This window comes from Ursus americanus, chromosome 5 (assembly GCF_024610735.1).
Source record: "Ursus americanus isolate L20-20 chromosome 5, mUrsAme1.1.p, whole genome shotgun sequence".
In the NCBI taxonomy this organism is placed as follows: Eukaryota; Metazoa; Chordata; class Mammalia; order Carnivora; family Ursidae; genus Ursus; species Ursus americanus.
Window position 1 is genome coordinate 77,797,239 of NC_142131.1, and position 27,653 is coordinate 77,824,891.

Consider the following 27,653-nt stretch of genomic DNA (forward strand, 5'->3'; position numbering starts at 1 on the left):
AAAATGGATCAGAGATCTAAACGTAAAATGTAAAACTATAAAACTTCTAGATGAAAACATAGAAAATATTTGTGACCTTGAGGCCTAAGACTGAGTAATTATGTATTTCCCAGATTTATATATAAATAATTCTATGTTTTTAGTTAAAGATGGTAGATTGAACTTACACAATGGACCTCTGCTCCATATGGACATCCCACTAAAATTCTAATAAGTATGACTTTAAAAATGCAAAACATATCAAATTAAACTCAAATAAAATAGAATGAAGGAAATTATACTGATAGGAACAAAAATGAATGAATGCAAAAGAAACATATACATAGTTAGAATTGGGAAACTCAAAATATAGCTATTTGAAGATTAGGACATTGATAAGCTCCCAATGAGATTAAGGGGAAAAAAGGGAGGAGACACAAATAACCAGTAATGGAAAAGAAAATGTCACTGCGTGTTCTTCTTATGAAATAAGAATTGTGTGTGCCTAAGGTAAACAATATGACATTTTGATATACATACACATAGTGAAATGATTACTACAGTCAAGCTCATCAACATATGCATCTCCTCACACAGCTACCGTTTTGTGTGTGTGGTGAGAGTACCTGATATCTACTTTCAGCAATTTTCCAGGATTCAACACAATACTATTAACTATAAATGCCATGCTGTACCTTAGCTCTCTAGACTCATTCATCATAAGTAACTGCAACTTTATACCTTTTAACTAATGTCTCCCCATTTTTGCCCACTTCCTTGTCCCTGATAACCACCATTCTACTCTCTGCCTCTATGTTTTCAACTTTTTTAGATTCCACATATCAATGAGATCATGCAGTATTTTTCTCTCTCTGACTTATTTCGCTTAGCATGATGTCCTCTAATTCATCCACATTGTCACAAATGACAGGATCTCATATTCTTTGGACATTAAAAATATCATAAGATGTTATATAAAAGTTTATGACAATAAATTTGAAAATGTAGACATAATAGATAGATTCCTGGGAAAAAACACAACCTAGCAAAATAGAATGAGGAAGACAGAAAATCTGAAGAGTTTAAATATTAAAGCAATTTAATGCATAACTTAAGACCTTCCTATAAAACACTCACTGAAAGCCTAGATGGCTTTGCTGATGAATTGTCCCAAACATTTAAGGAAGACATTGCAACCATCTCACTAACTCTTCCAGAGAGCACAAAAAGAGGGAACACATTCATGAGAAAAGGTAACAGCAGGTCTGGACCCTTTCTTCACAGAAGTAAGCCTGACTGGAGAAATGACCTGGGGTTGCCTTCCATAGAGTGTTTCCTTGGAAGATACGAAGTCAAGATACAAGTGGAATGTAGTGCCTGGGGAATTGGTGATGGGCCCTGTCTACTATGAATCCCCCAGTCTGTGTGACTGTGCCTGGACCCAGAGAGCTGTGAATTGGCATGAAGACCAGGACCCCAAGTGCCTGGAGAGAAGCCAAGTCAGTGGCTTCTCTGTGTTGAAGTGTGGTGGATTTGCATTGCGTCAGGTTAGCTGAGCTAGAACTGTTTCCCAGAGTTCCTGTCCCTGCATGGTTCCAGGTGCACATGGACCACAGAGACATTTCACAGAAGATTATGGACGTGGAAGTGAAGCAGCAGCATATTCTTTAATACAATACCCCGTTAGGGCCCATGCAACACACTTCCCTGCTGGCTCACTTGGCTGGTGTAGGCAGCTGCTGCCAGATCCTCTGTCGGCTTCTCAGGCTCCTGGGCCAGGTACATGTTTAGCTCCATGACGAAGGGTGCTAGCTTCTCCAGGAGGTCACATTCATCATCAAAGCTGGAGCATTGAAGATGGTGATAGCTCAGCATGGGTTCCAGTCCATTCTCCTAGGCTCCCGTTCATGCCTACAGGTCCCAGCTTGTCTTTGTTTCCCTCTCTTAACATCCAAATCTTCTCTTCTGATTGCCTGGTCTGCTGACTTCAGGCTCCAGCACCAGGCACAGAAACCAGCTTCCACATTGCACAAGGTCCAACTCCTCTAATAAATCCCTATAATTGCCTGCAAGTTCTGCTTCTCTGATCAGATCCGGACTGATACACAAAGTCACCTTGATGTCATCTCTGGCAACCATAAATGCTTCTGTGCGAGCATGGGGTAGACAAGAAGTTACATGCACAAGCAGTTGCCGTGTCCTTCCTACCTGTTGCCTAGTGCATTCTACCAGAAGGTACATGCCGTTGACCTGTCTCATCACTGTTAATGTCAGCCTTGGTCACTTGGTTAAGTGGTGTCTGCCAATTTTCTCCACTGTAAAGTTACTATTTTCGTCTTTGTAATTAATGGGCAGCCTGTTGGGGGAGACTTCTAGATAACAAATTTTTAGCAACCATTAATGGTTCCTTGCCTGCAACAATTGTTAGAGTGGTGCATTCCAAGAAATGATTTTCTATTTCCATGGTCCCTTCTACATTTATGAATTAGAACACTGCTCTAAGGGGCACCTGGGTGGCTCAGGGGGCACCTGGGTGCTCAGTCGTTAAGCAACTGCCTTTGGCTCAGGGCATGATCGCGGGGTCCTGGGATTGAGCCCCACATTGGGCTTCCTGCTCTGCTGGGAACCTGTTTCTTTCTCTCCCACTCCCCTGCTTGTGTTCCCTCTCTCGCTGGCTGTTTCTCTCTCTGTCAAATAAATAAATAAAATCTGAAAGAAAGAAAGAAAGAAAGAAAGAAAGAAAGAAAGAAAGAAAGAAAGAAAGAACACTGCTATTAGAGAGTTTTCTCTCCCACTTAGTTATATATTTAAATACTTATTTATATCAGATTCATGGATATTTATTTTACCATGTGGGTTATAACCCATTGTTTATTTTGTTTCTCAAATGTTCCCACATTTGGATATTGGGATCCCTTCAAGCTGACTCCTCTGTTGAAGGACAATCTTCTGAATTGTTGATTTCCTCTATTGTTTATATATTTGCTGTTTTATTGTCTTCTGGGCCAGCGTTGAGCTCCTTTTCCTTCTAATTTATTGCTTTTTCCCCCCTAACTTTTGCAGGCAGAAACTAACAAAATTGACTTTAAACTTTCACTCTTGAACAATATAATCATTTAACGTGTTGGGGAGTGGGGTGCCCGGATAGCTCAGTCTGTTGGGTATCAGACTCTTGATCTTAGCTCAGGTCTTGATCTCAGGGTCATGAGTTCAAGCCCCGCACTGGGCTCCATGCTGGGTGTGTAGCCTACTTTAAGTGTCGGGGAGCAAGAATTCCTGTCCTGTTAAAGGTCCCTCCAGCTGGACTAAGCAACAAATTGGTGTGAGTCCGGCTAACAGGAAAAAATCAAATTTAATAGGCATACATACATGGAATCCACATAAACATAGAAATTCCAAAGACAGGCAAAATGAGGTATATATATCATTCTGAACTAAGGAGAAGGGGATGGGGATCTGGGACTTAGATGGAAAGGAATGTACTTCACAAGATGATAAGAAGAATGTACTTCACAAGATGATAAGAAGAGCAGATTTTTGGTAATTAGATGTTTGCCCTACCATACAGATGGGTCACTCAGATAAAATTTATCTCTGTAAATAACTCTTATTCTGGGAAAGACCCCCAATTTAGATTCTTCTGTGTGATTAAGGGAAGACAAAAGTTTCTCTTGAGCTCGCAAGGTCTCAAGTGCCTTCAACTCAAAATAATCCACATGCCAAAGTGGCACTTTTGGGAGGGAGGGGGTCTGTCTTGAACCCCTACAAAAACTTTAAATTTCCTTCTAAGCTCTGCTTTAGCTGCATTCCACAAGTATTGATATTTTGGGTTTTTTTTCTCTAGCATTCATTTTAAATATCTTCTGATTTTTCACAGCATTTTTTCTTTGACCCATTCATTATTTGGAAGTGTTCTGATCAACTTAAAATATTAGGAATTTTCCAGATTGTTTTTTGTTTTTGATTTCTAATTTAGTTCCACTGTGGTCAGAGAACATGTACTGTATGATTTCAATCATTTTGGATTCAGTAAGATTTGTTTCATTGACCAAGAAGTGGTTTACTTTGATGAATGTTACATGTACACTTGAAAAGAGTTTGGGGCACCTGGGTGGCACAGCGGTTAGGCGTCTGCCTTCAGCTCAGGGTGTGATCCCGGCGTTGTGGGATCGAGCCCCACATCAGGCTCCTCCGCTAGGAGCCTGCTTCTTCCTCTCCCACTCCCCCTGCTTGTGTTCCCTCTCTCGCTGGCTGTCTCTATCTCTGTCAAATAAATAAATAGAAAATCTTAAAAAAAAAAGAGTTTATATTCCAAAGTTGTTTAGCAGAGTGTTCTATAAATATCAGATTAAGTTGGTTGATAGTAATGTTAAAAGCATTCATATCTTACTTTTTTTTTTTGGTCCATTTTGGTTTATATCAATTACTGAGGGAGAATGTAAAAATTCCTAATTATAATTGTGGATTTGTCTAGTTCTGCATTAGATCTGTCAGTTTTTGCTTCCTAAATGTTAATGTTCTCCTAGTAAGTGTATACACATTTATAAGTATTATATCTTCCTGATTAATTGAAACTTTATCATTATAAAATGACTCTATCTCTGGTAATAGTCCTTGTCCTGAAATTTACTTTGTCTAGACACTCTAATTTCTTCCTAGTTTCTTTATTTTTTTTAACACAATTGACTGTTTCAAGCAAGTAACAAAAACAATGTAATGTAGAGTTTACAATATATATGAGTTTTTTTAAATGTAACAACAATAGTATAAAGTGTAGAAGAGAGTAAAAGGAAGCATACTATTTTAAGTTTCTTAAATTATATATGAAAAAGCATAATATAAATTCAAGGTGACCTGTAATAATTGAAGGTGACTGTTGTAACCCTTAGAACAACAACCAAAAGTTTAAAATAAAGAGGCATGGCTAAAAATCCAATAGAAGAGATAAAATGGAATTTCAAAAAAAAATTACGTTATTAGTCCAAAAGAAGTCAGCAAGGGAAGAAAAAAGAAACAAAAGATACATGGGACAAATGGAAAGCAAATAGGAAGATGCTCTACAATAAATACAATCTATACACTATTATCAATGAATGTAAATGAACTAAACACTCCAGTGAAAGACAGGGCTTGTCAAACTGAATAGGGCAAGATCCAACTATGTGCTTTCAATATGTGGTCTTTGGATATACAGAAGGAAAAAACATGAATTTTTTAAAAAAGGGTTTTAAAAAAAAACATGAAAGATTAACTATATGATGTCACTTATATTTGGAATATTAAAAAGCCCAAACCTAGAGATACCGAGAACGAGTTGATGGTTGCAGAAGTGGAGGGTGGGCAAAATGCGTGAAGGTGGTCAAAAGACATAAACTTCCAGTTATAAGATAAATAAGTCCTGGGGATGTAATGTACAGCATGGTGACTAAAGCTAACAATACTGTATCTTCTGTTCGAAAGTTACTAAGAAAGCAAATCTTAAAAGTTCTCATGATGAGGAGAAATTTGTAACTATGTAAGATGACAGATATTAAGTAGACTTTTTGGTGACCATTCTGCAATATACACATATATCAGATTATGACATAGAACCCCGAAAGCTAATGTTATATGTGTATTATAGCTCAATAAAACTGGGAAAAATTAGAAAAAAATTTGGCCATTATTGCTTCAAATACTTTTTCTGCCCCAATACTACTCTCCTTCCAGAACTTTACTTATGTACATCTTAAGTGTGCTAATCAGGTCACTGTAGCTCTTCTCTTGTTTTTCTCTGTGTACAGTAGTTTGGGTAGTTTTTATTAATCTGTCTTCAAGTTTACTAATCCTTTCTTCTGTACTGTTCATTTTCCTATTAAACCCATTCTGTGAATTTTTAACTTCGGGTACTTTATTTTTTAGTTCTAGAATTTTCATTTTTTTCCCTTTCTCACATTTCATTTCTGTGCTGGGCCCCCATCTTTTCCTTGAATTTCTTGTGATAACTTTGTCCACCAATCCCAGCATCTTTGTCATATTTGAGTTGGTTTCTGTTGACTTGTTCCCCCTTTTATGATGGGCTTCTTATGCCTACTAAATTTCTATAGTGTGCTGGACATTGTTATGCTACGTTATTGTGGGACTAGATTGTTTTCCTTTAAAAAGTATTGTGTTTTGTTTGTCTTTGTGGTGTCCCATCTGAGTGCTTGACATTCATCCAGTTCTTTTTCTTTTGGCTGTTTGGAATTGCAATTCCTTCCAATATTGTATGTCCTCAGGAATCTCAAGTCAGCTCAGTTTCTTAATTATCGTTCTCCAAGTGGCCTCACAGAGTCTTACCACCAGATGCCAGCCCAGTCTTTGGCTGAAGACTCAAAGGGACCACTATGCAGATTTCTGTGTCCTTCTCTGCCTAGCTCCCTCCTTTCTGTTATTCTGCTCCACTGATATTAGCTGTTGTAGCAGTTCTAAACCCAAATTTCCATTTATCTACCCAATAAAACTGTGCCCCCTGTTTCAGCAACAGTTTGTGGTTTGAAAGGTGCTCCCAGACGGAAAACTGGGATGGATATAGAGCTTACCTCGTTTCCCTTTGTTCAAAGGTCACTTCATATCTCTTCTACAGTGTGATAGTTGTCTAGGGGAGGAAGGTAAATCCAATACTTGTTTGTTTGTCATGGCTGGAACTAAAAATCCTTCATTCTACTTTCCCCCATTGGAAACTCAGGGACCACCACCCACATGAGCAAATTTTCCTATACCAAGTTAGGATACCAAAACTAATTAGCAAACAGATAACTTGAAGGAGGCAGAAACCATGGATGGAAAGAAAAACTTTCAAAAAAGGAACCATTATTAATATCCTCATCCACGATCCAAGAACAGAATTTTATATTTGAAAAAGGTAGGAAACTGTTCAGAGAAAAAAAATCTTGCTTTTAGAAAATAAAAATTTGATCCCAGAAATATAAAGTTCAACAAAGGGATGGAAAATATAAGGGAAAATTTTTAAATACATAATCCAGCCCAAGAAGTCTAACATTTGAATAACAGGAATTCCAGAAAGAGAAAACAAAGGAGACAGACCAAAGGAATAATTGAAGAAATTTCCAAGAAACACGAGTCTCCAGAAAAATAACACACCTCCCTCAACAGGTGCTCTGTACAATTTATGAAAATACACCAACACCAAAATACATCACAATAAAATTTTAGCATACAGAATAAAGAGCACATATTTTATAAGATCCCAGACAAGAAAAAAAAAAAAAAAACCACCAGATTCCGTTAAAAAAAAAAAAAGAGGATCAATTAGAATGGCTTCAGATGTCTCGCTAAAGACCCTGGGAAGGAAGCAGACACCATCACAGTAATGGGGAAAAATCTATCCCCAAATTAGATATCTATAAACAACAAAGTTATCAATCATGTGTAAGAGAAAATTAAAGACATTTTCAGACCTGCAATTCCTCAAAAGAATACCCTCCCGTACTTCTGGTTTCTAGAGGCTATTATAGAATGTGCTGATAGTACAAGGGAAGAGATTAGGAAGGAGAACAACATAGGATCTAAGACAAGGCTCCAGCCCAGGAATGAGCAGAGGAGGACCCAGGACGATGGTCAAGCCACATGCCAGGCGCACGGTCACCTGTCCAGACTGGAGTGGGCCAGGAAGCTCCAGGAGAGAGCTCTCAAGAAATTCAAGGTGCAAAGACATTTAATATATTTTTTTACACAGTCAAAAGGAGATTTACCTAAGTGGAAAAAAAGTTTAGGGAGGAAATGAGTGATGAGTACATAGAGAAATAAATGGCAGTCATTACCCCTAGTGCAAACAAAAGGCTGTTCTAGAAAAGGGAAAGTAATTACAGCCCCACATGTTCAGCTGTGAATAGCATTTACATAGACATAATGATACAACTCCTGGAGAGCAATCTAGCCAAAATGATGATAAAACCGCATATACAGGGAAGATGAGGGATTACAAGTGGGTATGGGGTCTGGGAAGAGAGAAAGAAGGGACGTGAGCTTGCACTGTGGAAATGCAATAAATGAACTTAAAATGAAACAGTCCAGAAGTAGCAATATAAGTATGCTACTTAGGGATATGAACATTCATGCCTACAGAATCAACTAGAAAACTTGCCCAGGAAGTGGAGAGACTGCTGTTCCTTTTTTTTTTTTTTTTTGAAGGATTTTATTTATTCATTTGAGACAGAGAGAGACAGAGCGAGAGCATGAGCAGGGGGGAGAGGCAGAGGGAGAGGGAGAAGCAGACTCCTTGCTGAGCCAGGAGCCAGATGTGGGGCTCCATCCCAGGACCCAGCGATTGTGACCTGAGTTGAAAGCAGACACTTCACCATCTTAGCCACTCAGGTGCCCCTGCTGTTCTTGATATAATTCTTGCATGGTTTCTTATGTCTCTATTCTGTATGCATGCATACCTTTGATGACCAGCAATACATTTAAAACAACACTGTGATGAGCACCGCCAGGCAGAAATTTATTTTTATTTTTAAAGATTACTTCCAAAGGGCAGATTCCTAGAAGTGAAAGTATTAGGGCAATGGTGTACCCTCTTGGAAGTTCTTGCCACATTTTGCCAGATTCTTCTCTAAAACGCCATACCAGCTCCGTTCCGGGAGCATCTCCCCTGACTTGGACTTGCTTTGTGCTCCTGCATGCTGCTCTGGGTGACACGGAGCATTGAGCATATCTGCCCCCAAAGCCTGACGTTTGACAACTGAGTGGTGAGTTGCAGGATCCCCAGGGGAAAGGGAGCCTTCTCAGAGGCTACTTGAGGTTGGCTTATTTATTTATTTATTTATTTATTTATTTATTTATTTATTTATTTAACAGAGAGAGAGACAGCCAGCGAGAGAGAGAGAACACAAGCAGGGGGAGTGGGGGAGTGGGAGAGGAAGAAGCAGGCTCCCAGTGGAGGAGGGAGCCCGATGTAGGGCTCGATCTCAGGACCCCGGGATCAGTCCCTGGGCCAAAGCCAGACGCTTAAAGACTGAGCCACCCAGGCGCCCCTTGAGGTCGGCTTCTTAGAGAAGGTGACATTGAGACTGGATCTAAAAGAGTAAGGGAGAGTTTCACATGTGGGGAAGTCAGGGAAGGACTTCCGGTGGGAAGTGAGAGAAAGATGTTTCGTGGATTATTTTTTTTTTACCTGATGGCCAGTCAGGGGTAGCCACAGAGAAGTCCCAGGAGAGGCTCAGGAAAATACACTTTATTATAGTCGCTGGCTCTCGGGACAGGAGGCAGGGCATACGGTGGGAAAGACACCAGTGTGGTCAGGAGGCAGAAGACAAGAGTGACGGGCAGGTCTGGGCCAGAGGCTTTCTTGGGGTCTCCTCAGGAAAGGGTGAACAGTTTGGGATGGGCTGGTTTGGTTCTAAGCTAGAGGGGTGGTCCCGAGTTGTGGGTCACCTGGCCTGGGAGGATTAAGGCAGAGGAGCCTTGACTCCTGGGCTTTATGGGCCAGGTAGAGAAGCCAGGGGTTCTGAACAGTTAGTTTGCAGTTTGCATAACAAAGCCCTGCTCTGGGCTGGGCCCTTTGCCATCTCGAAGAATTCGCTAGTCCCACAAGGGACAGTCTCCCCAGTCAGGAAGATTTTTTTCGGAAGATGCCAAAACCTCATAATACACAGAAAACAAAAGCTATGAACAATACAGAAGCCAAGTCAAATTAGGAAAGGCAGAGGGGAGGAGACTTCAGGAGAATGGGAACCAATGATAGGAACGCCAGCCGCCCTCTCTCCCCTCCTCCCTGTTGCTTTCTGAGAGTGTGTTGGCTTCATTCACGCAGACTAGCTTCTCCCCTGGGTGGAGACGTGGCGGCCTCCTTTCCAGGACCAGGGGCAAAGCCCTGGCACTCTGCTCCAGGTGAAAGGAGCTCCTCCTGACCTGGGTTGGGTCGAAAGTCCCACCACACCCCCTTCCCCGCCCCCTCCACCTACACACACACTTCCAGATCCCTGTGACCAGGGCCAGGTACTGTGATTGACCCAGCAGGTGTCAAGGGCCTGAGGTAGGGGAGGGCAACTCAAGGGCATAGCTAAGAACAGACCCCCTCTTCTAGGTCTTGCCCTTGGTCTTCCTTCAGCCTGGAAGGCTCTTCCCCAGACAGAATGGCTCCCTCTCCTGCTCTCCCTCGGTCTTTGCTCCAATGTCCCCTTCTCAATGGGACCTGTTCTCACCCCCTCTCCTGCAACTGCTGCTCATAGTCCACTGACACAGCCTTTTGTCTCTCCACGGCACGCTCCGCCACCTGGCTCCCATGCCTGCGTGCTTGTGTTCGCCCTGTCTCCTCCTTCCTGCACTGGAATACAAGCTCGCCGGGGCAGAGCTTTGGTCCGGGTTGTTCACTGCTGTATCAGCAGTGCCTAGAACAGTGCCTGGTGCGTGGCAGGTGGTCAGCAGACATGCAGATCATGTGGTAGAACAAAGCAGCGCATAGAGGAGAATTTCCTCAAAAGAAAGAGGAATAGTGCAAACATGGTGCTGGGGTGTCGTGGAAGAAAGGACACACCCTGAGCAGTGTCTCCTGGGGCCGGGGTCTAGGAGCGCCTCACCCTGAGCTAGTAGTCTCCTCGGGCTTCAAGGCCTCTGCCCTATTGGGAAGGCTCCTTCCACTTACCCTCCCTTCCCAAGGACAGAAGCTAGTCTGGGCACTGGGGATGAGAGGTGGGCAGTAAGGGAAGGGTGGGGGCTGTGTCCATTGAAGCAATGGATAGCCACCTAGCTGGCCCCTTGCAGGAGTCAGCGGTAAAGCCACGTGGACTTCTGGACACCTGTTCTAGCTGAGACATTCGTCTTTCATGGACAGAAAGCTGTCTTGGGACCAGCTGGGGATGGGGTCATGGTGGGGCGGATGATATTAGGTGAGGACTCAGAGTGCCCCCAGACAAGCCCCTGAGCACGTGGGAGCAGACTCCGCCCTGGAGAAGGGAGGGCAGGTAGGAACAAAAGTTAATGAGTGGTGTCTCTCCTGGTCCTCTGCCCTGCTTGGTCTTGCTCGTGAGGTGGGCTTTCATCCCTGCTGCTCCAATGAAGACACAGAGGAGCTCAACCTGAAACACCCACCCCCACCAGAAGATTAGCTCCAGGGGGCCATAGAGCTCTCTCCTTTGCTCACAAAGGTGTCCCAAGTGTGTGGCATGGGGTGGGCCCTTCATTGCTATTTGTGGGACCAGGGGAAGTATCTGGGCTGCTTGCTAAGCAACCAGTCCAAAGGGACCGTTGGGTATCCTTTGGGGGTGACCCCAAGGCCATAATATGTGGTCCATGCACCTTCTTTTCAGAAGACCACTTTCCAGCAACGGGGCTGCCCGGGATGGCAGAAGCCCACCCTGACAGTGGTCAGATCTTGTCTCTGGGGGTGCTGTGGGGGCCTTGACACCTCGGTGGGCCTATCTGTGGTGAGCTCCAAGGGCTCTGCCCTTGGGTACGCTTCTGGCTCCAGGCTTACCTGTCAAAGTGTGCGTGCGGCTGTTCCTGGTGTTGGGGAGGTTCTGTTTGACTCACCCTCCTGCCCCCGCCCCCGAGCTCACAGGACCCCCAAGTTCCTGACCTGCAGAGGTGAGCAAGAAATCTCCCGGAACCCAAACAGCCCCCAGGACAATGCTCTTCAGGGGAACCCTTCACTCATCAGTAGAGGGGAACTACACCTCAATACTCTTCTGACTTCTTTCACACCTGAGTCCCCTGGGAGCTTGTGCAAGACCCCAATTCCTGGGCCTGGGAGTCTGCTTTCCTAAGAGCCACCCCATGGGGCCCTGTTCTTCAAGGCTTTGTGTCAAGTGGCATCAATGTCTCTTGGCCACTCACCAGGAAGCTCCTCGGCCTGGAGCTGCAGCTGTGGTTCACCATGCTTCGGGTGGCCTCTCAGGCAGCATGTGGGGTGGAGGCCCTGGTCACCCCCAGTTGGAGGGTGGGCATGTCCCTCGGAGCTGCCTCCTCCTAGGAGCCCAATCTTAATGCCCACTGTGCTGAGAGACCCCCCAGCTCCACACAGAGGGGAGGGTAGCGGGCTGAGTAATAGCCCCCAGAGATACCCGGATCCTAATCCCTAAACCTATTAACGTCGCCTTATATGGAAAGAGTCTTGGCAGATGTGGTTTGATTGAGGATCTTCATGTGGGGAGATTACCTTGGATTATCTGGGCAGCCCTACAGACAACTACAAGGGACCCTATACGCGCAAGGCAGAGGGAGATTAGACACAGAAGAGGGAGAGCTGATGTGACTCTGAGGCAGAGATCGCAGCCACGTGGCCACAAGCCAAGGGATGGATGCCTGAGGCCCCCAGAAGCCGGGGGAGGCGAGGAACAGATGCTCTCCTGGAGCACCCGGAGGGACCCAGCCGTGCCGACGGCTGGACTTCGGCCCAGTGAGACGGATCTCAGGCTTCTGGCCTCCAGAACTATGAGAGAATGAATGCGTTTTTTTAAGTCTCCGGTTTGTGATTTGTTACAGCAGTCACGGGACATCTCCTCCAGGCAGCTGGGACCTGGTGTCCAGGCTGCTCTGTCAGCTGGCTGCTGGGGGGGACCAGCAGGGGCCTGGGGAGGAGTCCTCTGGGGGTGGAACCCAAAGCCAGAGCCCCGAAGACCTCCATTCCCGCTCAGCATGTTGTTTTTTGTTATCGGACAACCTGGGGGCCACCCAGACTGGCCCCAGAGCAGATGTCAGCCTGTTGGCACAGCTGGTTACCAAGGTCATCTGTAGCCCCGTTCCCTGGACCCCTGGGCCAGGTGGGTGACGCCCCCCGGGGCAGCTGTCTCCCGCTCCAGGCCCATCTGGCCATTTCACATTTCAGGGCCTCCACATCTGCCTTGAGACGGGGCCTCCTTGAGACACAGACTGTCCCCTCTGCAGCAGAAGGGTAGAACTTGGTGCTTGTCATGGGATTCTTGGCCCCCTCACGTGTCCGGGCTAAGCAGGCCTTGCTGTCTGGGGCCACGGGAGTGCTGGGCACCTGGCATGAGGACCAGGCCTGCCTCCTCCTCCCATTCTGGACCTGAAAGGCAGGGTCAGATCTAATCGGGTTTCTACATCCACTACCTCCCAGGGATGGGGTGAGCCTGAGTCTTTGTGGAAAGAGTAGTCCTATAGACCCAGAGAAAGCTGATTTATTCAGGAAAGCGCCCGACGGATCTGGGCATCAGCAGGAGGGGGGAGACCCTAGAACCCAACTCTGTGAAGGCTCCCTGGACCTCTCCAGGACCCTGCTTAGGGCTTCTGCTACCATCAGCAAATTCCTTCATTTCTTGGCTCAGGCCTCTGACACCCCCTGCTTTCCCCATCCCCCTGCGGGCGCACGCGCGCGCGCACACACACACACACACACACACACACACACACTTCTGAGACCACCTTTCCCTCCGCTCAGCCTCCACCTAGAACTTTTGTGAATTCGCATAGCCATGCTCCTTTCCTGCAGGACAGCCAAGCTCTAACCTCAGCCCATTGGGCCCTGAGCCTTGCTGGGCTCTTCTGGGCAGGAGCACAGGTTGGACCCAAGACAGAGGGCATTCATTGCTTGGGTTAGCTGAAACCCAGAGGGTAGACAGCAGGCATCCCCGGTCGGTGGCTGATGTCCTACCCCGAGGCCTGTGCGTCTCCTCGCCAGCCTGTCCTCTCCCCACTTGGCCCTGGCTTCACACTCAAGCAGGTCCGAGCATTGAGATTTCCTGTGCCCAGCTTAGCAAGCCCACAGGAAACAGTCCCTACAAAAGTCCCTAAACGATGGGACATTTCCTCCTGGGTTGAACCTCTGCCCACCTCAGAAGCAATAGCTTTGGCAGGGAATAGAATTCTCTGAGTCAGCCTTTGGGCCTGGGCCCTGCACCCATGGGTGCTGGGAAAGGCAATCTCGCTGGAACCCCATTTCCCGAGAGTGGGGCTGGGGAGATCTGGCTATGGGGCTGCGGCCACCGGATCCGCCCTTTGGGCTATAGAGCCTCGCCAGCACCTGCCTCGGCCCCAGCACGCCGGCTTTGTTCCTTTGTAGGGACCAGACCGAGCCAATCAAGTCCTACCACGGGACCGTCCTCACCTTCCCCAGCTGGAAGAGGCAGTGAGAGCAGCAGGACAGGGAGAGATATGCCTGCCACGTGAGACTGGAGAATTCAGTCTCAACCTTGCTAATCTTACCAGGAGGGGCAGTAATCCCGTTTACCCGCCTGCACTAGGATGAGGACAGCTGTGGAAGGATGCTTTGCAGGCTGAGTGCACAGCTGCAGTGTGTGCTGGCCAACGGGCCTCCAGGCAGTTCCCCTAAAGTGGCACTGAGCTTGGAGAATTTCCCCGGGCCTGGGGGGGGGGTTCCCAGATTGGCAGCTCCAGGAAGGATTGGTCCGTGCAAACTCAACGCCTACCTACCTGTTCATTTTCAGTGCAATAGACACCGGTCCATGAGAGGCTACCGGCAGAGGGCGTTCTGGAGCCTTCTTTGCCCTGCCTCTCGCCTCTGGGAAGGGCTGGGAGAGGCAGCGTTTGTCTTGGCTTCCTTGACTGACCAACATCCCACTCAAGCTGAAAAAGTCTATATTTCAGCCCTAATGCACTCCCAGGGGCCAAGACTGGAGGGTCGAGAGTTTCCAAATGTTTCCCTCAGCCCTGCATAGGCCAACGAGGTTGCTCACGAGTGTCCCTGATCTGTCCCTGAGAGCGGGATGCCCTGGAGGGTCCCTCAGAGCACACCAGGCCCACCAGCCAGTGTGTAGGCAGGTGGGGAAGGGGCTCATGGTAGCCACCTAGCCCTGAGCACTGGGCCAGGCATAAAGGAGAGACCCCGCACCCCACAAAGCACCGAATCAATGAATGGAGTTTTGCATAAGGCCCGATGTTATCCATTGCAAGTGCTATAAGTGGCACAGATAATTGGAGCACGGTCCTCAGAGGAGAGAGCCCTGGGGGTTAGGGTCATCAGGGAGGCTTTCCAGAGGACAAAGCTGGGCCTGGGGCTGAGAGAATGGGGAGCAGCTGAGGGGGCTTGTGGGCAAGGCCAGGGCGGTGTTGGGAAGGCAGGGTGTGGCGGCTCTGGCTGGAGCCCACGATGATCTTGGAATTCCCCAGGGCTTTCCAGATGCCAGAGAGCAAGGGTGGAGTAGGTTGTCCCTCCTGTCTTGCTCCTTCTGCACCAGCCACAGCGGGGAAGCCCTGGGCGGTGCCCACAGCCAGCTGGCACATTCTGCCTTTCCCGGAGATGCGAGGTGGGCTGAGAGGAGTGACGGAGAGGTATCTGGGGCTGTGCACTCCAGATAAGAATGGAGGCAGCTAAGGGAAGAGGTTGATGAAGAGGGACGCACCTCCTCCTGCCCCGCCGAGCTGTTGTGCAAGGAGAAAGGCATGTCTCCTGTCAAATTTCAGGGCCGGTGGGGATCATTTTCTGGTCACAGATCAGCCCCAGCAGGTGTCCTCCCCACTGGCCCAGAAGATCTAAAGTGGGGAAGTTGCGGGAAGCATTTGGCACTCATGGTCAGAGAGGAGATGCCTTCACCCCAGTTTACAGAAAACTGGGGCTCAGAGAAAGGATAAGGCACCTGAAGGTGCAGGTGGGAGCTGATTGCCGACACCCCATGGGGTGGAGGAGGGGCTGGATGGGCCCCGGATGGGAAAAGGCAGACCTCGGGAGCAGGTGTCATTACCGATCTGTATAATGGCATCTGAACGTCACAAAGCCTGACAGCAGTCAGGGCAGAGAAGCCAACGTGCGCTCAGATGGGGGTGTAGCAGGTCAGGAGGAGCAGAGCCTGGCTGTGGACTGGGCCAGAGGGCAGGGCTGGTCGGCGGGCTCGGGGCAGGGCCGGAGCAGGCAGCCCAGGAGCACTGCCTGAATCCAGCTCAGAGGCCTGGAGGCTTTCTGGGCCGGGCCTCATCACCCTTGGCGTTGACATCCCAGAACCCCCTCCAGGCATGTTCCACGACTCCTGTTGGGACACCTCAGTCTCTTCCCTCTCCATAAGCACGGTCCAGTCTCAACTCACAGTTGACCCTGCCTACGAGTCTCTGCTTACAGACTACAGCTTAGCTTTGCCCCCCTTTCCTCTTTATCTCAGGAAGGCCCTCCAGGAAGTATTGCCTGAATTTCTCAGGATCCTGGAACAGGTTGGCCAGTCACTGGACACCAGTAGAGACGCAAGAACGTGGCGGGCAGCCGCCGCCCTCACTGACAGTTGTGGGGTAAGACAGCCGACAGCCAGGAGAAGGAGCAGATACACGGCGGGAACTCTCGTATCTGCGATGAAGGAGAGGCTCAGTGTGTCAACAACGGAGCTAAGAAGCAAGTCATTTCCGAGCTGGGGATGCAGGGAAGGAGCCTGCTATGATCTGCAGGCACCCCCCCCCCCCGCCGAGCAGACCTGGGGTGCAGAAGGACGGTGGGGAGTGGCCCAGGCAAGTGCGACAGGCTGCTGGGCCTGGCATCTCACACACCGAGGACCTGGTGACAGGTTTGACTTTGTTCTTAGAGCTACGGAAGCCACCAGTAGACTCCTAGCAAAAGTGTGTGGTAACGGGTTTGCCTTTGGGAAACTCGCTCTGGCTGCTGTGGGCAGAGGGAATTGGAGAGGTCAACACTGCACTCCATTATACCGTGTCAAGCCATGGCAGTCCTCTGTTTAAAGATGATGTTCTTGAGAAGGAACGGTGGGAACGCGAAGTGGATGGATTTGGGGACCAGAATCAAGTAGGCTTGGGGGATGAGGAAGGGGAAATGCCCAGGTACAGCCTGCATCACTACGGGGAGGCTCAGACAGCAGCAGCCTCGGGGAGCAGTGGGCAGAAGGCCGTGAGTTCCGTGGGATGGATGTCGCAAAACCGGTGTGAGGGGTCAGGCAAGGTATGGGTGGAGAGGGCAGGTGGACTAGAGGTCACAAGGGATTGGCTACTCAGAGGAGGGGCCCTGGGCAACTGACACAAGCCCCAGAGTCCTCGTGGCACTAAGGACACTTGTCTGAACCACAAGGGAGTCCTGGCTCTCATCCCAGAGTCAGAAGAGCTGAGTTGAAGTCCACTCCATCACATCATTGGCTGGGCCACCCAGACACCCTCCTGGAGGGATTTGCATCTGCGCTTGGGACTTGAGCTGTCACAGGGGTGCTCCCGGCTCCCACACCACACCTGCACCTCCCGCTCCCAGGCTCAGGCACATGCCCTGGTCCTCCCAGACAGTGCGCCTGGGTGTCCTCAGGCACCCCCACATCCCATGGCCCCAAATGAAACTTACACAGTCTCTCCCACCCACACCTGCTCCCTCCTGCATTCTTTCTCAGGGGTGATGTCATAACAGCCAGAAACCTAGTCAGCACTCCAGATCAGGGCTGTACCAGACTTCGAGGTACGTATAAATCACCTGGAGGTCTTGTTAAACAGCAGGTCTGACTCACCAGGTGGGGGAGGCCGGAGATTCTGTGTTTCCGACAAGCCCCTGGGTGTTGCAGCTGCTGCTGGTCTGGGGAGCGCAGTTGGAAGCGTGTGGCTTTTCTAGGCCCTTCTCCCCCGCCCCACCCCCCGCCCCCTGCATCCCGCACACTTCCCAAATCTGTGCCCAGTGTTCCCCTTCTACCTCATCCCATTGTCTCTAACCTAGATGGTTGCAGCCACCTCTTCAACCAGAATTCCTTTGGTTCCTGTTGCTGATGGGTGTTCCCAGGAGAAACCAAATGTTCCACCATCAGTATGACTCATCCAGTCGCCTTGGCCAAAGTCAATGACATCAGGGGGACGGTGGGCCCAGGCAGGCTGCAGGGTCCAAGGTGCTTCTCACTGCTCACTGACTCTCTGCCAAGATCCAAGCCAGGAAATCGACTCTAACAGGGTCATCCCATCAATCGCAGGGGGGCATGTCCGATAGTGGGTCTGAGGGTCCGGAGCCAAAGAAAGGAGAGCCAAGGATGAGGCCCCACTCTGGAGGGAAGGAGGGAGGGAGGCCCCGACTCCCGGTGCTCTAAATCAGTGGTTTCAGATTTTCATCATGTGGACTAACATCCTAGCCACGGGCCCAGAGATCCTGATTCTCTCTCCCCGGGGGAGCCATTATTTTTAAAGAAAAAAACAACAAAGGAAAGGAACTCAGAGATGCAGATGCCCACCGGGCTGAGCGCCGCCGCTCTGGGTCACTGATGCCAATGGCCCCATCTGGCGGCCATTGGGAGAGTTACACGGCGCTCCTCAAGGAAGGCTCTCAGCGCATCCCCTTAGCCCCAGGATCCGCTTGCTACGCACAGAACCTCTTCTGATATCTCCAACAACCCTTTGCATGAGGGGTCCTCCTCCTCATGTCACTGATGGTGAAACAGAAACTCAGAGAGTGGAGTCGACGGCTCCAACATCACACACCTGGAGGTCGGAGAAGTCAGGGTTAGGTCCCAGGTCTGTCTGAACCCCAGCGCTGTCATGCATGCCAGTGGCTTGTAGATCTGGCTGGTAGGCAAAATCACCCAGGGAGCTAGAGGGGAGGACTTCAGGATCAGCCACGTGCCTGTGGCTACTTGCCCTCCCCAGCAAAGGCAAGAAGACCATGGCCCCCCAGGGCAGAGGCTGGCCCCGGAGCTGGGGTGGGCTCTGGACAGCCCTCCCAGCTAAACCAGGCCTCACCCCATCAGTTTCTGGATCATTAGGGGTGCCTCGGGGTCTCAGGGAAGGGGCAAGTGCTGTGGGGGACACTCGGGGGGGGGGGGCAGGGCAGCATCAATTTACCAACCAGAGGCGGGGAGGACACATATTTCAGCATTTTAACAACTGGCATATGTATACATAGAGAGAAATCTACATGCATGGGGAGAACAAACGAGGGGACAATAATAATGGCATTTCAGAAGCCAGAAAGCAGACACTTGAGTGGCAGCTGACCTAGTAGTGTGCATTGGCTGGGTGTCTGCTGTTTTCCCAAGACGCTATTAACATGAGAGTAAAGGAGTAAAGGCCCTGTGAGCCCCTAATACAAAGAGAAAGGGGGTGTCCACAGCTAAAGATTTCCACAGAGGAAGAGGGAATGGGTGAATTGAGTTGCAGCAGCATCTCCTGGGGTCCCCAAGGCCACCCAGCCCAGAAGAAGTTTGGGTGCCCAGGGCACAAGCTGCCTCCTGCAACCCTGGTCTCCAGGGACAAAGCCAGCCCCGTGATCATGGCTGCCAGCCAGCAAGCCCTGCCCCCCAATATCCTGGTTGTTTCTTCCCCTATATGTGAACGGAAGAACCAGAGCCACCGGACACTCGAGGAAAGCCAATTTCCTGACTGGGACAGATGGAGAGACAGAAGCCCACATGGACTCCCGGAGACACAGGGACAATTCTGGGAATGGGGAAGGGATCAGAAAGGAAACCTCTAGAATCCTGAGCGGTCACAGACACTAATGCATATTCTATTTTCACCTAAAAGATCTCTGCAACTTGCTTTTTCCTCTGAGCATTGTTTTTGAGATTTGTTCATCGTAAATGAATCAAGCAGTTAAATTTTTCAAAGTTCCTTTTATGCCTATTCCCCCAATTTATTGAATGACACTTAGGTTGATTCTGTTTTGCTTTGTTTTGGTTTTTCAGTTACACATAATGCCTAATTGCCCTGTGCCTTTGGAAAGTTACTTTGAGCCTCTCTGGGTTTCAGTTTACAGATACGTTCTCGGTTTACGGATACTTATCTGTAAAAAGGGGAACAGTAGAACCTACCACATCGACTTGTGATGACGATTCAATGCATTCATAAAGGTAAATCCACAGGGGATCTCAATCAAGGGCAAGTTTGTACCCCGGGGACATTTAGCTATGTCTAGAGACATTTTTGGTCATCGTAACTTGGCTAAGGAGACCACAGCTATTACCAGCATCTAGTGGGTAGAGCCCAGGGATACTGCTAAACTTATCCTACACTGCACAGGACAGCCTCCCACACGAAGAATTAACCCAGTCCAAAATATCAGTAGTGCCAAAGTTGAAAAACCCTGGAATAGTGCATGGCACAAAACAGGTACTAAGTAAATATTAATTATTTTTTTAAGGGTTGCAATGAAAATTCCTTTTCTTATCTTTTTTTTTTTAAGATTTTATTTATTTGACAGAGACAGCCAGCTTGAGAGGGAACACAAGCAGGTGGGGGTGGGAGAGGAAGAAGCAGGCTCCCAGCAGAGAAGCCTGATGTGAGGCTCGATCCTAGAACGCTAGGATCACGCCCTGAGCTGAAGGCAGACGCCTAACGACTGAGCCACCCAGGCGCCCCTCCTTTTCTTTCTTTTTTTTTTTTTTGTATTTCTTTTTTTTTTTTAATAATGATTTTTTATTATATTATGTTAGTCACCATACAGTACATCCCTGGTTTTCGATGTAGCCCCTCCTTTTCTTATCTTCTATAGGCAAGTGTAAGATCTCTCACAGAATGAGCACTGCCTTCAAATACTCATGGAACTTTTACCAACCTTGCTTGATTCCCCCATAAAGAACACCTCAGTAAATTCTAAAATGTAGAAATTACACAGAGTATTTTCTTACCTTGAAGCAATAATTGAGAAATTAACTACAAAAGGAGAGCTTCTTCCTGACTCACCCGTACCTACCACACCTACCAGAATTCCAGAGCCATCCAGAATTTTTACAATTTCATAAGTAACTGTTTTTTAAAGAAGAAACATAAAGTAAAATATTATTTTATAAAGTTTTATCAATGATAATATCTTATATTAAAAGCCATTGCATATAGCCCAAAGGAAAACTTATAGAAAAAAAAGTCTTGAATAACTTTATAAAATAAAAAAAAGAAAAAAGAAAAACAAATGACCTAAGCATTCCTTTCTAGAAAGAAAATAAATAATGAAACAAGTACCAACAGAGTAGTAGGAGGAAATTAGTAAACTTAAAAAAGAAATTAACGAAATAAGAAACGAGAGTAGCCCCAATAAATATTTTCCGAATATGAATAAAATGGGCAAAAAACTCTGACAAGTATGTCAAGAGGCAGCACCTGTCCAAGCTCATTCCCACGAAACCGCACGAATACTCCAGTGACAGGATGAGGACAGGTAAATAAGCCCACAGTGCAAAAACGGGGAGGACAGGGGCGCCTGAGCAGCTCAGTTGGTTAAGCATCTGCCTTCTGCTCAGGTCATGATCCTAGGGTCCTGGCATCGAGCCCCACCCACGTCGGGCTCTCTGCTTAGTGGGGAGTGTGCTTCTCTCTCTCCTCCCTGCTTGTGCTCTCTCTTGCTAGCTCTGTCACTGTCTGTCTCTCTCTCTCAAATAAATAAAATATTTTTTTTAAAAAAAGAGTCCCCTCACACAATAACCAAACTATGAAGGGTACTATAGAAAATTGCCCGTCATTCCCAGAACAAGGAAAACCACAACCCAAGTGAAAGAAGACAATCAAGGCAAGCCAATACTGAGATAAATCAGATGTTGGAAATATCTGAGAAAGATTTTTAAAGCAGCCAGCATAAAAAAACACGACTCAACAATCAATTACAGATTCTCTGGAAACAAAGGAAAAAATAGAAAGTCTCAGCAAAGAAAAAGAAGTTATAAGAATGAAAGAATCGAATGAAAATTATGGAACTAAAAAATACAATATCCAAAATAAAAACTCACGGGATAAACCCAAAGAACTCCACATCAAGACACATCATAATTAAACTTTCAAAAACCAAAAACGGAGAAAGAAAAGAATTTTTTAAAAAGATTTTACTTATTTATTCAAGAGAGAGAGAGAGAACATGAGTCGGGTGAGGGGCAGAGGGAGAAGCAGACTGCCCACTGAGCAGGGAGCCCGATGCAGGACTCGATCCCAAGACTCCGGGATTATGACCTGAACCAAAGGCAGACACTTAACCAGCTGAGCCACCCAGGCCCCCTCAGAGAAAAAAAATCTTAAAAACAGCTGAAGAGAAATGATGCACTGCCCCACAAAGTAAAAGTGATTCAACGGACAGTGGATTTCTCATATGAAAGAAAAACCGTCAACTCGGAAGGCTATATCTAGTAAAATTGTCCCTCCAAAATAAAGGGGAAGTAGAGACATTCTCAGATGAAGAAGAACTATGAGAATTTGTTGCTAAGCAGACCTACCCTTAAAGAATGGCTAGGGGTGCCTAGCTGGCTCAGTCCAGAGAGCATGTGACTCTTGATCTCTGGGTTGTGAGTTCGAGCCCCACGTTGGGTGCAGACATTACTTAAAAAAAAATTTTTTTTTTGAAAGAAGAAAAAGAATGGCTAGAGGAAGCTCCCCAGAAATAAAAAATATGATGACAGGGGTGCCTGGGTGGCTCAGTCAGTTAAGCGTCTGCCTTCGTCTCAGGTCATGATCTCAGGGTCCTGGGATCGAGTGAGTCCTGCATCAGGCTCCCTGCTCAGCGGGGAGTCTGCTTCTCCCCCTCCCTCTGCCTGCTGCTCCCTCTGCTTGTTCTCTCTCACTCTCTCTGTCAAGTAAATACATAAAATCTTCTTTTAAAAAATGATGACAGAAGAAACCAGGGTCCTCAGAAAGGGGAGGAAAATAATGGAATGGGTAAACAGAATAGAATGTCCTTCCCCTCGTGAGTTTTCTTCATCGTATCTTATGGTTGAGACAAAAGTTACAGTACAATCTGCTGTGTTGCTCAATGGATGTAGAGAAAATACTTCAGAAAATTATATTTTATAAATTGGAAAGATCAAGGAAACTGAGTGGAAGTAAGTTTTCTACACTTTGCTCAAAATGATAAAACGTTGACACCAGCAGGGTATGCATTAACTTACATGTGTAAACACATACGATAACCCCTCGAGCAAATGACTAAGAAAATTATACAGTGATACACTCAAAAACTTTATCGAGAAATCAAAATGAAACTCTAAAAAAATGTTCAGGGCACTGAAAGGAAGGCAAGAAAAAAGAAACAGAGGACGGAGAGAGGGAAGGTGAACATGCAGAAAACAAAGTGGCAGACTTAGCCCTAATGTAGCAAAAATTGCTTTAAATGTAAATAGTTTAAATACCCCAATGAAAAGATTTGGAAGAGTGGCTTAAAAATAATACCCCAACTATATATTGCATATGAGAGATTCACCTCAGACATAATGACATAAGCATGTGCAAAGTAAAAGAATGGGAAAAATAGTATCTCAAAATTGCCATGCAAAAATCAATTACACTTCTACACACTGACACTAAACAAGTAGTAATCAAAATAAAAAATACCAATTAAAATTGCTTCAAAGCAATGAAATGCTTAGGTATAAATCTAGCAAAACATACACAAGATCTGTAGGATAAAATATAAAATGCTGATGAAAGAAATCGAGAGATTGGAGAGACATACCATGTTCAAGATTTGAAAGAGTCAATATGGTAAAGATGTCAATTTTCCTGAATTGATCTATAAATTTACCTCAGTTCCTATCAAAATTTCAGCAAGGTTAATTTTATAAATATAAATATGCTTATTAAAAATGCTTATTATTTATATGGAAAGGGAAAGGCTTTACAATGGCCCAAACTATTTTTTTAAAGATTTTATTTATTTGAGAGAGAGAGAGAGAGCACAGAAGTGGGCGGAGGGGCAGAGGGAGAGGGAGAAGCAGACTCCCCACTGAGCAGAGGGCCCACCACCATGGGGCTCAATTCCAGGACCCCCAGGATCATGACCAGAGCTGGAGGCAGATGCTTAACTGACTGAGCCACCCAGGCACCCCTGGCCCAAACTATTTTAAAAAAGAAACATAAAGTGAGAGTAACCATTCTTCTGAATGTTTTTTTTTAAAGATTTTATTTATTTATTTGACAGAGATAGAGACAGCCAGCGAGAGAGGGAACACAAGCAGGGGGAGCGGGAGAGGAAGAAGCAGGCTCATAGCTGAAGAGCCTGATGTGGGGCTCGATTCCATAACACCGGGATCACGCCCTGAGCCGAAGGCAGACGCTTAACCGCTGTGCCACCCAGGCGCCCCCATTCTTCTGAATGTTAAGGCTTTACTATTAGCTACAGTAATTAAAACACTATGATATCAGCAGAGGGATGGCCACATAGATCGATGGAACAGATAGAGAATAAAAAAATAAATAAATAAATAAATCCGGGGAGCCTGGGTGGCACAACGGTTAAGCTTCTGCCTTCGGCTCAGGGCGTGATCCCGGCGTTATGGGATCGAGCCCCACATCAGGCTCCTCTGCTGGGGGCCTGCTTCTTCCTCTCTCACTCCCCCTGCTTGTGTTCCCTCTCTCGCTGGCTGTCTCTATCTCTGTCAAATAAATAAATAAAATCTTTAAAAAAAAATAATAAATCCACATCAATATGCTCAATTAGTTTTTGACAAAGGAACAAAAGCAATTCAATGAGGGAGGGACAACCCCTGCAGTAAATTGTGCTGGAACAGTTGGGCATCCATAGCCAAAACAAACAAACAAATAAAACCCTTGAACCGAGCCTCCCATTTTATACAATTGTTTTTAAAGATTTTATTTATTTATTTGATGGAGAGAGAGAGACAGCCAGCGAGAGAGGGAACACAAGCAGGGGGAGTGGGAGAGGAAGAAGCAGGCTCCCAACAGAGGAGCCTGATGTGGGGCTCGATCCCAGGACCCCGGGATCACACCCTGAGCCGAAGGCAGACTCTTAACGACTGAGCCACCCAGGCGCCCCCCACTTTATACAAATTTTAACTCAAAATGAATCATGGACTTAAATGTAAGAGGTAAAGCTATAAAACTTCTAGAAAAAAAAAAAGAGAAAATATTCTGTATTCTGGCAAAATATCCTGGCAAAGGGTTCTTACCATTGATACCGACAGCATGATCCGTAAAAGGAATAACTGATTAATTGGACCTCACCAAATCTTAAAACTTTTGCTCAAGAGTAGACCCTGTTAAGAGTATGAAAACAGGGGCGCCTGGGTGGCTCAGTCATTGGGCGTCTGCCTTTGGCTCAGGGCATGATCCCAGGGTCCTGGGATTGAGCCCCGTATCGGGCTCCCTGCTCCACTGGGAGCCTGTTTCTTCCTCTCCCACTCCCCCTGCTTGTGTTCCCTCTCTCACTGGCTGTCTCTCTCTCTGTCAAATAAATAAATAAAATCTTAAAAAAAAAAGAGTATGAATACACAAATTACAGACTGGAAGAAAATATTTGCAAGTCACATATCTGACAAGGGACTTGTACCTAGAATATACCTAAAGAACTCTAAAAACCTGACATTAAAAAGACAAAGAATCCAATTAGAAAATGGGCATAAGGCACACAGAGGCATTTTATCAAAGGAGACGTATAGATGGCAGATAAGCAGATAGCAAACGGAAAGATGTTCAACATCATTCACTGGTAGAAAAATGCCAATTAAACTACAATGAGACATACCCATCAGAATGATCACACTAAAAACTAATAATAATACAAATGCTAATAAAGACGGGGAGAAACTGATCACTCATACCTCACTGGTGAGAATGTGACTTAATACAGTGTAATATAATTTTTAAAAATGCTGTCTGACTTAAAAATGCTGGCTTGAGGCTAGTCTGTTCTCCTGTCACCTCTTTATTGGGGGCTGTCCGTCTCCTGCCCACTATACACCTGTCCTAATCACCCCAGGGCCAGGTACCAGACAACCAAGGACAGCCCCTATGCCCTAGAGCCCATTGAGATGATTCGGTTCAGCCAATCCAAGACTTGTTTACCGTGCCTTGCCCTTTTTTTCCAGCAGAAATCACAACAAAGCTGCTTGCCCACAGCTGCCCCCTCTCTCTGCCTCCTGACGAATCCTGGTGCTTCCCCGTGTGGCCCAATATGGAGTGTCATATTCTCCCCATTGACCTTTGAGCAAAGACAGTATAAAATTCTTTGTTTTTTCTCTCTTGACCTATGTCCAGCCTCCCCATGCCTCACCCAAGGTAATACAATTAAAACATACAGCCACTCTGGAAAATAGTTGGGCAGTTCCTTTTAAAACTAAAAATGTAGTTATTACGTAAACCAGCAATGCCACTCTTGAGCCTTTATCACAGAAGAGTGAAACTCGTTTTCACACGGAAGCTTGTACATGAATGTTCTAGTAGCCTCATGCATAATAGCCCCAAAGTAGAAAGGACCTCACTGTCCTTCAACAGATGAATGGTTAAATAAACTGTGGTATGTCCATACCATGGAATACTACTCAACAATAAAAATGACAAAACGATTGCTACAACAACACAGATGAACCTCAAGGAAGTTATGCGAAGCCATCTCCAAAGGCTACATACCACATAACTCCATCTGTGTTGTATTTGTGAAAGAACATAATTAGAGAGATGAGGTTAGCGGTTGACCCAGGCTAGGGGTGGGTGGGGGGGGGGGGAGATGCCGCTGTAAAAGGGCAGCACAAGGGAGTCTTGTGGTGATGGTACAATAAAGTATCTCGATTGTGGTGGTGGCTCCATGAAGCTACCCATGTAACAAAATTGCAAAGAGCTACACACACACACACACACACACGCACACACACACACGCATGTGCATGCACCTGCACACACAAGTGCATGTAAACAGTGAAATCTGAATAGCACACTCAATGCACTCAATGGTTTGTGCCTAATGTCATCTTTCTGGCTTTGATATTGCACTATAGCTATGCAAGATGTGAGCATCAGGGAGGTCAGGCGAAGGGTGCATGGGACCTCTTGGCACGTTTCCTTGCAATCTCACGTGAATCTATAATTCACTCAAAATAAAAAGTGTTTTTTTTTAAGTTGGAAAGGAACTCCTATGAAGGAAAATAAGCAAAGCCAAACTTCAAAATCCTCAAAAGTCTCAGAAATTGGCATCAGCTACATATTCGACTGAAAATGATACTTTTTTTTTTTTATTGTAAGGGAGGCTAAAACCAAGAACAGAAGAAAGCGCTCAGAAGAAATTAGACCCCAGGTCCCCTCCCCCTCTCCACTCAGCTGGCCGTCTGCCCCTCCCCCACCCCGGGGTTGTTCTTCTCTGATGAGAATAAAGCAGAGGGTGTCTCAATATTTATTCCTACTCCGCTGTAAGGATGCTGGCACGTGAAGGGATGTTGGAAAATTTCATCTCTATTCCTGAAGAAGAGTTATCCTGTGGTCCCAGGACAACTTACCCTTTTCGCTTCTGGAAAAACTTTAAAAGAGGAAAGTGGGAGGATGGTGGCTACTTGGGTGTCACTGGTTCTTGCCCGTCTGGTTTTCTAGGAACACTTCTCTGGAGGTAGAGTAAGTTATTGGCCCAACCACCTGGCAGTACTTTGCCCACTGGCCTCTAAAGCTTTATCCCAACCTTCTGGAAGGTCTATTTTCTTTTATGATCACATTTGACTTGGGAATTAGAGCGCTGGCTTCCTGCTGGTGCAGGTTTGAGAAACCGGGTGTTGTTTTCAGAGTTAAATGATGACGGGCCATATTGGGGGTTCCCTTGGCATATTTCCCTCCAAAACCTACGAGGCTTCCAGTCTATTCGCCCTTTATTAATTCCACATGAAAGTACTCATAGCCAAAGATCTTGCCTGGACACAGTTTTAAAATCTTAACACTTGAGTCATTTCCTTGTTTGCTTTTGTGGTCTCTGCTCATCACCAAATTTCACAACCTAATGAAATTGAGGCTATTTTTTAAATAATCAACTTAGTTTGGAAGGCAGCACTCTTGATCTTCTTTTCTGCCAGCAAGTTTTTGGTTTCTGCGTGACAGGGCATCAATCTTATCTCCTCGATTCTGGAGGAATTCAGCCT